The sequence below is a fragment of the Loxodonta africana genome, chromosome 7 (genome assembly GCF_030014295.1).
Source record: "Loxodonta africana isolate mLoxAfr1 chromosome 7, mLoxAfr1.hap2, whole genome shotgun sequence".
Lineage (NCBI taxonomy): Eukaryota > Metazoa > Chordata > Mammalia > Proboscidea > Elephantidae > Loxodonta > Loxodonta africana.
The window spans coordinates 15,020,508-15,037,329 of record NC_087348.1 but is presented as its reverse complement, the minus strand read 5'-3'; the positions used below and the strand labels follow the sequence as shown (position 1 = coordinate 15,037,329).

The window sequence follows — 16,822 nt, the reverse complement described above, 5'->3', positions numbered from 1 at the left end:
ACTTTAGTACTAGAAAAGCCTGAAAGCCTTTTCAATGATATAAAAGCTGTACATACAGCAAGTAAAGATGGTTGTGATGAAGAATTTGTTGTGAGTAGGGTTTGTTTCAATCATTTAAAAGTGAGGACAAATTATGTAACATTATCAGGTAAGCATAAAAAGAAAAAAAAAGCATGAGTTGTCCATAAATCAGACATTCTTAACCCAGGGATTGCCTGTACACAAAATAACATAGACAGCCCTCCACAAAATTATCAATATTATCAAAGACAAGGAAAGTCTGAGAAACTATTACACTCTAGAAGAATCCCAGGAGATATAACCACTAAATATAATGTGGTATTCTTGAGGTCCAGCCAAGATGGCAAAATAGCCAGATGCTTCAGGCAATCCCTCTTACAACAAAGACCCCCCAAAAAATAACTGAAATGATTATATTATGACAACCTGGGAGCCCTGAACATCAAAGGCAAAGTTAGAAAATGGACTGAGTGGCAAGGGAACGAGAGGTGTTTCAGAAGCAGAGAGGAGTTGCTGGATCTGAATCGCTGGGATATCTAAGGCACCATTCCCAGGAGTGGCTGTGGTGGGCAGATAGTAGCATTTGGCTGCAGTTATCTCAGGCAGAAACAGCCAGCGGCACAACCTACTCACACTTCTAGAACCAGAGGAGAATGGCGTTCTCCCCAAAAGCTAGTACTTACGTATATTTTAACATGTCCCACACCCCCAAGCCAGTTTCAGTGGCTGCTGACTTCCCTGGGCCTGAGATAGGCCCTGCTGAGCACCTGGAGCCATCCTCCAGGCCTAGGAGAAGGAATAAATTCACAATTGGGGAAAAAGACAATTTTCCAGCTCCACTAACCCTGGAAACTCAGGCCAGAAGTGGCCCCTGTCCAGGCATAAATGGTCTGTGGATTTTGAATACCTTTCCCCCCTGCATGGACCTGTGTGACCCTATTTCAGAATAGGTTTTTGTTGTCAGACTACAACTCTTTCAGCTGTGCAGTGGAGGGCTGGGTGTTTGATGTTTGACACCACTTTGCTTATTAAATAGGGTCCTCACTTACCCACATCAGGGGCCTAAGGACTGGTGGCTCCACTCACATCACCCAGCCACCCATGACAGGGGTCCAAGATAACTGGTGACTTCCAGGCATAACAACCAAAAACATAAGGTGCCTGTGGTCTTTCTGCAGAACCCACCCACCTGTATGCTCTCAGGAAGAGGGACGAGCTTTCGTCAGAGACACTTAGGGGATAAGTCTCAGCTCCCCGCCTTGTTCAGAGTGTGACCCCCTGCTGCAACCAGATAGGGGTATCTACACCAATCTCCTCTGCCCCTCTAAGGCTAGGACAGAGCTCATACCACACACTTGATGATCAGCTACCTGAGCTGAATCCATAAAAGAAAAGTAAATGGACTCCTAGACTGATATACCTGATAACAGCTCTAGCCATCTGGTGACAGAACATCTGAGCTTCACTGGTGAAGATAATCAAGCAAGCTCACTCGAGCAACCCATGTGGGCATATCAAAACAGAACAAAGCAACAAGCTAGCATACAGTAAGCAAACATAAAAAAACAAATACATTTATTTATAGATATCTCAGAGAAAACAGGCAATATCAAATCAGATAACAAACACATCATGATCCCTTCAACAAGCTCTCAGAATAAAGTATCAAGGAATCTCCTAGATGAAAATGCCTTCCTGAATTACCAGATGCAGAATACAAAAGATTAATATACAGAACCCTTCAAGACATCAGGAAGGAGATCAGGCAAAACCTAGAACAAGCCAAGGGACACTCAGATAAAAGAGTTGAAGAAATTAAAAAAGTTTCTCAAGAACATAATGAAAAATTTAATAAGCCGCAATAATCCATAGAGACAGCAATCAGAAATTCAGAAGGTTAACAATCAAATTATAGAAATAGACAATTCAATAGAACGTCAGAGAAGCAGAATTGAGCAAATGGAAGGCAGAATTTCTGAACTTGAAGATAAAGCACTAGGCACCAATATATAAGAAGAAAAAACAGATAAAAGAATTTAAAAAAATGAAGACACCTTAAGAATCATGTGGGAGTCTATCAAGAGAAATAACCTGTGAGTGATTGGAGTACCGGACCAGGGAGAGATAACAGAAAATACAGAGAGAATTGCTGAAGATTTCAGGGCAGAAAACTTCCCTGATATTGTAACAGATGAGAAAATATTGGTCGAAGATGCTCATCAAACTCCACATAAGGTAGATTTTAAAAGTAAGTCACCAAGACATATTATAATCAAACTTGCCAAAACCAAAGATGAGGAGAGAATTTGAAGAGTGGCTAGTGGTAAACAAAAAGTCACCTATAAAGGACAGTCAATAAGAATGAGCTTGGACTACTGAGAAGAAATCATGCAGGCAAGAAGGCATTGGGATGAATTATATAAAGCATTGAAAGAAAAAAAATTGCTAGCCACGAATAATATATCCAGCAAAAGTGTCTCTCAAATATGAAGGTGAAATTACGACATTTCCAGATCAACAGAAGTGTAGGGAATTCATAAAAACCAAACCAAAACTACAAGAAATACTGAAGGGAGTTCTTTGGGTAGGAAATCAATAATATCAGGTATCAACCCAAGCTAGAACACTGGACAAGGCAATCAGAGGTCAACCCAAACAAGGAAATCACAAAAATAAATGAAGATAAAATAAAGCTCAAGACAGGGAAGTTATTAAGTAAAAGAAGACAACATTAAAACAATATGAAGGCACAAAAGATGTAGTCATAGATCTTCCATATGGAGAGGAAGACAAGGCAATATAAAGAAATAAAATTTAGATTTAAATTTAGAAAATTAGAGGTAAATATTAAGCTAACCACAAAGGAGACAAACTATCCCATACATTGAAATAAAATGCAAGAAAAAAATAGACTCAGCAAAGCCAAAATCAACAGCAAATAAGAGAAAAAGACAAGATATAAAGGTAAACTACTCAGCACATAAAATTAACTGGGAAAAGAAACTGTCAACAACACACATCATACAAAAAAGAAACATCAAAATGACAGCACTAAGTTCATACCTATCCATAATTACGCTGAATGTAAATGGACTAAATGCACCAACAAAGAGACAGAGAGTGGCAGATGGGTAAAAAAACACGATCTCTCTATATGCTGCCTACAAGAGACACATCATAGACTTAGAAACACAAGCAAACTAAAACTCAAAGGATGGAAAAAAATATATCAAGCAAACAACAATCCAAAACGCAGGAGTGACAATATTAATTTCTGACAAAATAGATGTAAAAGTCAAATCCACCATAAAGGATAGGGAAGAACACTATACAATGATTAAAGGGACAATATACCAGGAGGATATAACCATATTAAATATTTATGCACTCAATGACAGGGCTCCAAGATACATAAAACAAACTCTGACAGCATTGAAAAGTGAGATAGACAGCTCCACAAGTATAATAGGAGACTTCAACACAACACTTTTGGTGAAGGGCAGGACATCCAGAAAGAAGCTCAATAAAGACGCAGAAGATCTAAATGCCACAATCAACCAACTTGACCTCATAGACATATACAGAACACCCCACTCGACAGCAACTAAGTATACTTTCTTTTCTAGTGCACATGGAACATTCTCTAGAATAGATCACATATTAGGTCATAAAGCAAGCCTTAGAAGAATCCAAAACACTGAAATTATACAAAGCATCTTCTCTGACCATAATGACATTAAAGTAGAAATCAATAACAGAAAAAGCAGGGAAAAGAAATCAAACACTTGGAAACTGGACAATACCCTGCTCAAAAAGACTGGGTTATAGAAGACATTAAGGATGGAATAAAGAAATTCATAGAATCCAATGAGAATGAAAACCCTTCCTATCAGAACCTTTGGGACACAGCAAAAGCAGTGCTCAGAGGTCAATTTATATCAATAAATGTACACATCCAAAAAGAAGAAAGGGCCAAAATCAAAGAATTACCCCTACAACTTGAACACATAGAAAGAGAGGAACAGAGGAAACCCTCGAGCACCAGAAGAAAAAAGCAAATAAAAATTAGAGCAGAAATAAATGAAACATTGTTGTTATTGTTCTTAGGTGCCATTGAGACGGTTCTGACTCATAGAGACCCTCCACATAACAGAACGAAACACTGCCCCGTCCTAAGCCATCCTTACAATCCTTGTTATGCTTGAGCGCCTCGTCACAGCCACTGTGTCAGTCCACCTCATTGGGGGTCTTCCTCTTTTCCACTTACCCTGTACTCTGCCAAGCATGATGTCCTTCTCCCGGGACTGATCCCTCCGGACAAATTTAGGAGCCCCAATACTTGGCCTAAACAGTTTTAATGCATGGCCTAAGCAGTGTACAAAACATTACTAACAATGCAGAAGAGAAACTAGATACCTGGGAACTCCTAACAATCAAACACCTAAGCTCATCCAAATTCTTCACCAAAACAGTAAGAAAAAAACCTACGGACTTGGAAAAAGTTTTTAGTCATGACATTTCCGATCAGTGTCTGATCTCTAAAATCTACATGATATTGCAAAAACTCAACTACAAAAAGACAAATAACCCAATTAAAAAATGGGCAAAATATGTGAACAGGCACTTCAATGAAGAAGACATTCAGGTAGCTAACAGATACATGAGGAAATGCTCACAATCTTTAGCCATTAGAGAAATGCAAATCAAAACTACAATGAGGTTCCATCTTACTCCAACAAGGCTGCCATTAATCCAAAAAACACAAAATAATAAATGTTGGAGAGGTTGTGGAGAGACTGGAACACTTATACACTGCTGGAGGGGATGAAAAATGGTACAACCACTTTGGAAATCAATTTGGCACTTTTTAAAAAGCTAGAAATAGAACTACCATATGATCCAACAATCCCACTCCTTGGAATATATCCTAGAGAAATAAGAGCCTTCACACGAACAGATATATACAAACCCATGTTCATTGCAGCACTGTTTACAACAGGAAAAACATGGAAGCAACTAAGGTGCACATCAACAGATGAATGGATAAATAAATTATGGTATTTTCACACAATGGAATACCACGCATTGATAAAGAACAGTGATGAATCTGTGAAACATTGCACAACATGGAGGAATCTGGAAGGCATTATGCTGAGTGAAATTAGTCAGCTGTGAAAGGACAAACATTGTATAAGTCCACTCTTATAAGAACTGCAGAAATAGTTTAAACAGAGAAGAAAATATTCTTCGATGGTTACAAGAGGGGGGGAGGGAAGGAAGAAGGGAGAGGGGTATTCACTAATTAGATAGTAGATAAGAACTCTTTTAGGTGAAGGAAAAGACAACACACAATACAGGAGAGGTCAGCACAGCTGGACTAAACCAAAAGCAAAGAAGTTACCTGACTAATACGAATGCTTCGAAGGTCAGCAAGGCAGGGGCTGGGGTTTGGGGCCATGGTTTCAGGGGACATCTAAGTCAATTGGTGTAATAAAGTCTATTAAAAAAAATCAATGGGTCTCATTTAGCCTTACTTTAGTGCAAGACCCTTCTTCCTAGCCTTAGTCTGGAAATTCAGCTGAAAGCTGTCCTCCATGGGTGACCCTGATGGTATCTGAATACCGGTGGCATGGCTTTCAGCATCACAGCAACATGCAAGCCCCCACAGTATGACAAACTGAAGAAGGACCCGGTAGTCTACTTCTGAAAAGCATTAGCCAGTGAAAACCTTAGGAATATCAGCAGAATATTGTCTTATATAGTGCTAGGACATGAGCCCCCCAGGCTGGAAGGCACTCGGAAGATGACAGGGGAAGAGCTGCCTCCTCAAAGTAGAATCGACCTTAATGACCCGGGTGGAGTAAAGCTTTTGGGACCTTCATTTGCTGATGTGACATGACCCAAAATGAGAATAAACAACTACAAATATCCATTAATAACTGGAACCTGGAATGTACGAGGTATGAATCTAGGAAAATTGGAAATCGTCAAAAATGAAATAGAACGCATAAAAATCCATATCCTAGGCATTAGTGAGCTGAATAGGACCGGTATTAGCCATTTTGAATCAGACGATCATATAGTCTACTATGCTGGGAATAACACCTTGAAGAGGAATGGTGTTGCATTCGTCGTAAAAAAGAACATTCCAAGATCTATCCTGAAGTACGCTATTTGTGATAGGATAATATCCATACTCCTACTTTTTTTTTCTTTGCAAGGAAGACCAGTTAATAAGACTATTATTCAAATTTACGCACCAATCACTAGGGCCAAAGATGAAGAAATAGAAGATTTTTATCAGCTGCTGCAGTCTGAAATTGATCAAACATGCAACCAAGATGCATTGATAATTACTGATGATTGGAATGCTAAAATTGAAAACAAAGAAGAATCAGTAGTTGGAAAATATGGCCTTGGTGATAGAAACAAATGGGGGAGATCGAATGATTGAATTTTGCAAGACCAACAACTTCTTCACTGCAAATACCTTCTTTACCAACATAAATATACACATGGACCTCACCAGAAGGAACGTATAGAAATCAAATTGACCAGAAGGAACGTATAGAAATCATGTCTTCCATGGGAAGACATGATGGAAAAGCTCAATATCATCAGTCAGAACAAGGCCAGGGGCTGACTGGAACAGACCATCAACTGCTCATATGCGATTTTAAGCCGAAAATGAAGAAAATCAGAGCATGTCCACAAGAGCCAAAATATGACCTTGAGTATATCCCACCTGAATTTAGAGACCATCTGAAGAATAGATTTGATGCATTGAACACTAGTGACTGAAAACCAGACGAGTTGTGGAATGACATCAAAGACATCATCCATGAAGGAAGCAAGAGGTCTTCAAAAAGACTGGAAAGAAAGAAAAGACCAAGAGGGATGTCAGAGGAGACTCTGAAACTTGCTCTCAAACGTCGAGCAGCTAAAGCAAAAGGAAGAAATGATGAAGTAAATGAACCAAACAGAAGACTTCAAAGGGTGGCTCAAGAAGACAAGGTATTACAATGACATGTGCAAAGAGCTGGAGATGGAGAACCAAAAGGGAAGAACATGCTCAGTTTTTCTCAAGCTGAAAGAACTGAAGAAAATATTCAAGCCTCGAGTTACAATAGTGAAGGATTCTATGGGGAAAACATTAAAAGAGGCAGGAAGCATCAAAAGAAGATGGAAGGAATACACAGTGTCATTATACCAAAAAGAATTAGTAGATGTTCAACCATTTGAAGAGGTAGCATATGATAAGAACTGATGGTACTGAAGGAAGAAGCTTCTCACACTGTTTTATTAGCGTTAGTCCTAGTTATTTTCATTATGATTTTTTTTGCTAGACATTATCCTATCGTACTTTCAATACTTACAACAAGCCTGCATGTCAGTCAGTTATTAAAATGCTGTAATAGTTATGGAAACTCTTAGTCAGAAAGTGTGTTATGAATGGAAATAATGCACATTTTGCATATATGGTATTGTAGAGTTAGTTCTGAAGAAATATTTGCAGTTATAATTATTACTAAGGTGAATTCACACAGTGGGAAGCTATAGAACCAGGATCTGACCCAGCTATTTCAGAACCTGAAGCTTTAGGAACAATTCCCTAAGTTCTGCCACCACTTGCTAGGTGCCCTTATTTTGGTTCCAACTCATAGCAATCCTACGTACCACAGAATGAAACACTGCCCAGTCCTGCGCCATCCTTACAATCATTGTTATGTTTCAGTCCATTATTGCAGCCACTGTGTCAATCCATCTTGTTGTGGGTCTTCCTCTTTTCTGCTTACCCTGTACTTTACCAAGCATAATGTCCTTCTCCATGGACAGATCCCTCCTGATAACATGTCCAAATTATGGAAGATATGGTCTTGCCATCCTAGCCTCTAAGGAGCATTTGGTTGTACTTATTCCAAGACAGATTTGTTTGTTCTTTTGGCAGTCCTTGGTATATTCAATATTCTTGGCCAATACCACAATTCAAAGGCGTTAATTCTTCTTCGGTCTTCCTTATTCATTGTCCTGCTTTCACAAATATAGGATGCGATTGAAAATACCATGGCTTGGGTCAGGCATACCTTAGTTTTCAAGATGACATCTTCCCTTTTCAAGACTTTAAAGAGGCCCTTTGCAGTAGAGTTGCCCAATGCAATGTGTGTTTGGAATTCTTGACTGCTGCTTCCATGGCTGTTGATTGTGGATCCAAGTAAAATGAAATCCCTGACAACTTCAGTCTTTCCTCCATTTTTCATGATGTGGCTTATTTGTCCAGTTGTGAAGATTTTTGTTTTCTTTATTTTGAGGTATAATTCATCCTGAAGGCTGTGATCTCTGATCTTCATCAGTAAGTGCTTCAAGTCCTCTTCACTTTCAGCAAGCAAGGTTGTGTCATCTGCATAACGCAGGTTGTTAATAAGTCTTCTGCCATTCTGATGCCCCATTCTTCTTCATATAGTCCAGCTGCTAGGATTAGTTGCTCAGCATCCAGACTGAAGAGGTATGGTGAAAGGATACAACCCTATGCACACCTCTCCTGATTTTAAATCAGGCAGTATCCCTTCATTCTCTCTGAACAACTGCCTCTTCATCTATATACAGGTTCTTCATGAGCACAATTAAGTGTTCTGGAATTCCCATATTTTTGCAATATTATCCAAATTTTGTTATAATCCACATAATCAAATGCCATAGCATAGTCAATAAAACACAGGTAAACATTGTTCCGATATTCTCCTTTTTCATGTGGGATTCATCTGACATCAGCAATGATATCCCTGTTTCCACTTCCTCTTCTGAATCTGGCCTGAATTTCTGTCAGTTCCCTGTTGATATACTGCTGCAGCTGCTTTTGAATGATCTTCAGTAAAATTTTGCTTCCATATGATATTGTTAGATAATTTTTGCATTTGGTTGGGTCAGCTTTCTTGGGAATAGGCATAAATATGGATCTCCTCTAGTCGGTTGGCCAGGTTGTTGTCATCCAAATTTATTGGTGTAGATGAGTACTTCCAGCACTGCATCCATTTTTGAAACATTTCAATTGATATTCCATCAATTCTTGGAGCCTTGTTTTTGGCCAATGCCTTCAGTGCAGCTTGGACTTCTTCCTTCAGTACCATTGGTTCCTGATCATATGCTTTGTCTTGAAATAGTTGAACGCCAGTTAATTCTTTTTGGTATAATGACTCTGTGTATTCCTGCCATCTTCTTTTGATGATGTCTGGCTCATTTAATATTATATTCTACTGCCAGGGATGACAACTTGAAGAGGAATAGTGTTGGATTCATTATCAAAAAGACCATTTCAAGATCTATTCTGAAGTACAATGCTGTCAGTGATAGGATAATATCCATACGCCTACAATGTTAAAACAAAAACAAAAACAAAAACCAAGCCTGTTGACATCACCACTGGGGTTGCCACTCCTGCAGTGAAGACCAGATAATATGTCTATTATTCACATTTAAGCACCAAACACTAAGGCCAAAGATGAAAATATTGAAGACTTTCACGAGCTTTTACAGTCTGAAATTGATTGAACATGCAATCAGGATGCACTGATAATTATTAGTGATTGGAATGCCAAAGGTGGAAATGAAGAAGGATCAGTAGCTGGAAAATATGGCCTTGGTGATAGAAACAATGCTGGAGATCGCATAATGGAATTTTGCAAGATGAATGAATTCATCATTGCAAATAGCTTTTTTTCACCAACATAAACAGTGACTATATACATAGACGTCACCAGATAGAATACACAGGAATCAAATCTACTATATCTGTGGAAAGAGATGACGGAAAAACTGAATGTCATCAGTCAATACAAGGCCAGGGGCCAACTGTACAATAGACCATCAATTGCCCATATGCAAGTTCAAATTGAAACTGAAGAAAACCAGAGCAAGTCCACAGGAGCCAAAACATGACCTTTCGCATATACCGCCTGAATTTAAAGACCATCACAAGAATAGGCTTGATGCTTTGAACGCTAATGACCGAAGAGCAGACGAGTTGTGGAATGATATCAAGGACATCATCCATGAAGAAAGGAAGAGGTCATTGAAAAGATAGGAAAGAAAGAAAAGACCAAGATGGCTGTCAGAGGAGAGTCTGAAACTTGCTGTTGAACATCGAGTAAATAAAGCAGAGGGAAGAAATGATGAAGTAAAAGAACTGAACAGAAGTATTAGGTGTAGTATTAGCTGTGTAGTTCAGCCTCAGAAGAGGTCTGGCCATTTGCTTGTAAAGGTGTCTTAGTCACTTAGTGTGCTATAACAGAAATACCACATGTGGATGTATTTAAAAAAGAGAAATTTATTTTCTCACAGTCTAGTGGCTAAATGTCTAAATTCAGGGTGTAAGCTCCAGGGGAAGGCTTTCTCTCTCTGTCAGCCCTGAAGAAAGATCCTTCTCCTCAATCTTTCCCTGGACTAGGAGCTTCTCCAAGCAGGAACCCTGGGTCCAAAGGATGGGCTCTACTTCCACTGTTTCTTTCTTGGTGATACGAGGTCCCTGATCTCTCTACTTCCTTGCCTTTCCTTTTATCACTTGTAAGACAAAAGGTGGTGTAGGCCACACCCCAGGGAAACTCCCAGTACATTGAATCAGAGATGTGACCTGAACAAGGGTGTTTACCCTGTTGTAATCCTCTTAAACTACAGGCACAGATAATGATTTATAATACATAGGAAAATCACAAAATGGAGGACAACCATCCAATACTGGGAATCACGGCCTAACCACGTTGACACATATATTTGGGGGACACAGTTCAATCCATGACAAAAGATCACAGCCTTTAAAACTCTATGCAGAGGTGGAGCCAAGATGGCAGAATACACAGACGCTTCCTGCGAGCCCTCTTTACAAAAAAGATCCAAAAAAAACAAGAGAAATGAGTATATTTGTGGCAACCTGCGAGCCTGAGCACCACAGGCAAGCTTAGACAATGAACTGAGGGGCGCGGGAGGAAGAGACCATTCAGAAGGGGAGAGGAGTTATCAGACCTGAATCACAGGGAGCCCTCAGGCGCCATTCCTGAAGCAGCACTGGCAGTGGGCTGCTACTAGTGTTCAGCCGCAGTTTCCTCAGGGAGAAGCAACCAGCCACACAGCCTACTCATACCTCCGGAAACTGAGGAGAAGGGTGCTCTTACAAAAGCTAAGTACTTGCGTATATTTTACCGCACCCTACCACCCCCAAGCCGGCTTCAGCGGCTGAATTCCTGGGCCTGAGATAGACCCTGGTGAGCACCTAGAGCCATCGTCCCAGCCTTGGGGAAGGAAAAAAATTGCATTTGGGGGAAAAGATAATTTGCTAGCTCCGTTAACCAAGGGAGCTCAGGACAGAAGCGGCTCCTGTCCAGGCGTAAACCGTCCATGGACCTTGAGCACCTTTCCCTTCTGCATAGACCTGTGAGGGCCTATTTGGGGAGAATAGTCCCTTGTGGGCAAACTCCAATGATTTCAGCTCTGCAATGGAGAGTTGGGTTTTTGAAGTTTGACATTGCTTTCCTACTAAACAAGGTCCTCACCTACCCACATCAGGGACCTAAGGAGTGGTAGTTCCGCTCAGGTCACCCAGTCACCCACGACAGGGGTCCAGAGATAACTGGTACCTCCCAGCCCTTACAACCAAAAACTTTGGGTACCCATGGTCCCTGTACAGAACGCACCCACCAGCACGCTCTAGGGAACAGAGACGCATTTTCCTCAGAGTCACTTGGGAGTCAGTTCTCAGCCCCCTGCCTTGTTCAAAGCATGACACCCTGCTGCAATCAGATACCGATATGTAGGCCGATCACCCCTGCCTCTCTAAGACTGTAGGACAGAGCCCATACCACACACTTGATGATCAGCTACCTGGAAACCTGAGCTGAATTCATACAAGAAAACTGAATGGACTCCTAGACTGAAATACCTGATAATAGCTCTAGCCAGCTGGGGACAGGACACCAGAGCTCCAAAGGTGAAAATAATCAAGCTAACTCACTGAAGCGACCCATAGGGGTATACCAAGACAAAACAAAGCAAGCAGCTACAACACAGTAAGCAAGCATAAACTAATACAATAACTTATAGATAGCTCGGAGACAACAGTCAATATCGAGTCACATGAAGAAATAGACCATGATCACCTCAACAGGTTCTCAAAACAAAGAATCCAGGGGTTTTCTAGATGAAAGGGCATTCCTGGAATTACCAGATGCAGATGCAGAACACAAAAGTTTAATATACAGAACCCTTCTAGACGTTGGGAAGGAAATGAGGCAATGCGCAGAACAAGCCAAGGAACACACAGATAAAGCAACTGAAGCAATTAGAAAGATTATTCAGGAACATAATAAAAAGTTTAATCCCCAAACCCACTCATCCATTGACAGACAGCAATCAGAAATTCAAAATTAACAATAAAATTACAGAATTAGACAATTTAATAGAAAGCTAGAGGAGCAGTATTGAGCAAGTAGTAGCTAGAATTTCAGAACTCAAACATAAATCATGTGGCACTAATATATTTGAAGAAAAATCAGATAAAAGAATTAAAAAAAAATAAAGAAACCTTAAGTATCATGTGGGACTCTATCAAGAGAAATAACCTACAAGTGATTGGAGTACCAAAACAGGGAGGGATAACAGAAAATACAGACAGAATTGTTGAAGATTTGTTGGCAGAAAACTTCCCTGTTATCGAGAAAGATGAGAAGATATCTATCCAAGATGCTCATCGAACTCCATATAAAGTGGATGTTAAAAGAAAGTCACCAAGACATATTATAATCAAACTTGCCAAAACCAAAGATAAAGAGAGAATTTTAAGAGCAGCTAGAGATAAACAAAAAGTCACATACAAAGGAGAGCCAATAAGAATAAGCACGGATTACTCTGCAGAAACCATGCAGGCAAGAAGGAATTGGGATGGCATGTTTAAAAAACTGAAGGAAAAATATTGCCTGCCAAGAATTATATATCCATCAAAACTGTCTCTTAAATATGAAGGTGAAATTAAGACATTTACAGATAACCAAAAGTTTAGAGAATTCATAAAAACCAAACTAAAACTACAAGAAATACTAAAGGGAGTTCTTTGGTTAGAAAATCAATAATATCACGTATCAACCCAAGACTGGAAAAGTGGACAGAGCAACCAGAAGTCAACCCAGATAGGGAAATCCAAAAAAACAAGGCAAGACTATAAAAAATAAAAAAAAAAGCCCAACACAGGGTAAGACCGATGTTATTATATAAGAGAAGACAACATTAAAATAATAAAGAGGGACTAAGAAATGTAATCATACACCTTCCATATGGAAAGGAAAATGCGGCGATACAAAGAAAAAAAGTTAGTTGTTAAATTTAGAAAAATAGGGGTAAATAATAAGGTAACCACAAAGGAGACAAACTATCCTGCTCATCCAAATAAAATACAAGGGAAAAATACAGACTCAGCAGAAACACAATCAACAACAACAAGTATGAGGAAAGGACAATATATAAAGAAAATCCACTCAACACATAAAATTGAGTGGAAAAAAGAAACTGTCAACACACAAAAAAGGCATGAAAATGATAGCACTAAATTCATACCTATCCATAATTACCCTGAATGTAAATGGACTAAATGCACCAATAAAGAGACAGAGAGTGGCAGAATGGATTAAAAAGCTAGATCTGTCTATATGCTGCCTACAAGAGACCCACCTGAGACTTAGAGACACAAAGAAACTAAAACTCAAAGGATGGAAAAAAATATATCAAGCAAACAACAATCAAAAAAGAGCAGGAGTGGCAATATTAATTTCTGACAAAATACACTTTAAAGTTAAATCCATCAGAAAGGCTAAGGAAGGACACTATATAATGATTAAAGGGACAAGAAGATATAACCATATTAAATATTTATGTACCCAATGACAGGGCTGCAAGACACATAAAACAAACTCTATCAGCATTGAAAAGTGAGATAGACAGCTCCACAATAATAGTAGGAGACTTCAACACACCACTTTCTGTGAAGGACAGGACATCCAGAAAAAAGCTCAATAAAGACATAGAAGATCTAAATGCCACAATCAACCAACCTGACCTCGTAGATATGTACAGAACACTCCATCCAACAGCAACCAAGTATACTTTCTTTTCTAGTGCACATGGAACATTCTCTAGAATAGACCACATATTAGGCCATAAAGCAAGCCTTAGCAGAATCCAAAACATTGAAATATTACAAAGCATGTTCTCTGACCATAAGGCCATCAAAGCAGAAATCAATAACAGGAAAAGCAGGGAAAAGAAATCAAACACTTGGAAACTGAACAATACCCTGCTCAAAAATGACTGGGTTATAGAAGACATTCAGGATGGAATAAAGAAATTCAGAGAATCCAATGAGAATGAAAACTCTTCCTATCAGAACCTTTGGGACACAGCAAAAGTGGTGCTCAGAGGACAATTTATATCAATAAATGCACACATCCAAAAAGAAGAAAGGGCCAAAATCAAGGAATTATCCTCACATCTTGAACAAATAGAAAGAGGGCAACAAAAGAAACCCACAGGCACCAGAAGAAAACAAATCATAAAAATTAAAGTAGAACTAAATGAAATAGAAAACAGAAAAACAATTGAAAGAATTAACAAGATTCAAAGCTGTTTTTTTAAAAACTCAACAAAATTGATAAACCACTGGCCAAACTGACAAAAGAAAAACAGGAGAGGAAGCAAATAACCCAAATAAGAAATGAGATGGGTGATATTACAACAGACCCAAGTGAAATTCAAAGAATCATATCAGATTACTATGAAAAACTATACTCAAACAAATTTGAAAACCTAGACGAAATGGATGAATTCCTAGAAACACACTACCTACCTAAACTAACACAAACAGAGGTAGAACAACTAAATAGACCCATAACAAAAGAAGAGATTGAAAAGGTAATCAAAAAACTCCCAACAAAAATAAGGCCTGGTCCGGACTGCTTCACCCAGAGTTCTACCAAACATTCAGAGAAGAGTTAACACCACTACTACTAAAGGTATTTCAGAGCATAGAAAAGGACAGAATACTACCAAACTCATTCTATGAAGCCACTATATCCCTGATACCAAAACCAGGTAAAGACACCACAAGAAAAGAAAATTATAGACCTATATCCCTCATGAATGTAGATGCAAAAACCCTCAACAAAATTCTAGCCAATAGAATTCAACAGCATATCCAAAAAATAATTTACCATGACCAAGTGGGATTCATACCAGGTAAGCAGGGATGTTTCAACATTAGCAAAACAATTAACGTAATCCATCACATAAATAAAACAAGAGACAAGAATCATATGATTTTATCAATTGATGCAGAAAAGGCACTTGACAAAGTTCAACACTCATTCATGATAAAAACTCTCAGCAAAATAGGAATTGAAGGAAAATTCCTCCACATAATAAAGGGCATTTATACAAAGCCAACAGCCAACATCACTCTAAGTGGAGAGAGCCTGAAAACATTCCCAGTGAGATCGGGAACCAGACAGGGATGCCCTTTATCACCACTCTTATTCAACATTATGCTGGAAGTCCTAGCCAGAGAAATTAGGCTAGTTTAAGAAATAAAGGGCATCCAGATTGGCAAGGAAGAAGTAAAATTATCTCTGTTTGCAGATGACATAATCTTATACACAGAAAACCCTAAGGAATCCTCCAGAAAACTACTGAAGCTAATAGAAGAGTTCAGCAGAGTATTGTGATACAAGATAAACACACAAAAATCAGTTGGTTTCCTCCACACCAAGAAAAAGAACATCGGAGAGAAAATCACCAAATCGATGCCATTTGCAGTAGACCCCAAGAAGATAAAACACTTAGGAATAAATCTTACCAGAGATGTAAAAGACTTATACAAAGAAAACTACAGTACACTTCTGCCAGAAACCAAAAGAGACTTACGTAAGTGGGAGAATATACCTTGCTCGTGGATAGGAAGACTTAACATTATAAAAATGTCTATTCTACCAAAAGCGATCTATACATTTAATATAGTTCTGATGCAAATCCCAAGGATGTCTTTTACTGAGATGGAGAAACAAATCACCAATTTCATATGGAAGGGAAAGAGGCCCTGGATATTACTGAAAAAGAAGAACAAAGTGGGAGGCCTTACTTTACCTGATTGTAGAACCTATTATATTGCCACAGTGGTCAAAACAGCCTGGTACTGGTACGACAACAGATACATGGACCAACGGGACAGAATTGAGAATCCAGATATAAATCCATCCACATATGAGCAGCTGATATTTGACAAAGGCCCAAAGTCAGTAAAATGGGGGAAAAGACGGACTGTTGAACAAATGGTGCTGGCATAACCGGATATCCATCTGCAAAAAAATGAAACAAGACCCATACCTCACTCCATGCACAAAAACTAACTCAAAATGGATCAAACATCTAAATATAAATTCTAAAACAATAAAGACCATGGAAGAAAAAATAGGGACAATGTTAGGAGCCCTAATACATGGCATAAACAGTATACAAAATGCTATAAAGAATGTAGAAGAAAAACTAGATAACTGGGAGCTCCTAAAAATCAAACAACTATGCTCATTCAAAGACTTCACCAAAAGAGTAAAAAGTCTACCTACAGACTGGGAAAACATTTTTAGCTATGGCATTTCTGATCAGCACCTGATCTCTAAAATCTACACGATACTGCAAAAACTCAACTGTAAAAAGACAAATAACCCAATTAAAAAATGGGCAAAAGATTTCAATGGAGACTTCACTAAAGAAGACA

General features: G+C 38.9%; 1 protein-coding gene across 1 annotated transcript in view; it reads right to left on the bottom strand.

Annotated features, from left to right (window-relative positions):
• Positions 1-16,822, bottom strand: part of LOC111753191 (membrane-spanning 4-domains subfamily A member 4A-like) — a 262,670-nt gene that overhangs the window by 52,641 nt on the left and 193,207 nt on the right. The window lies entirely within an intron of this gene.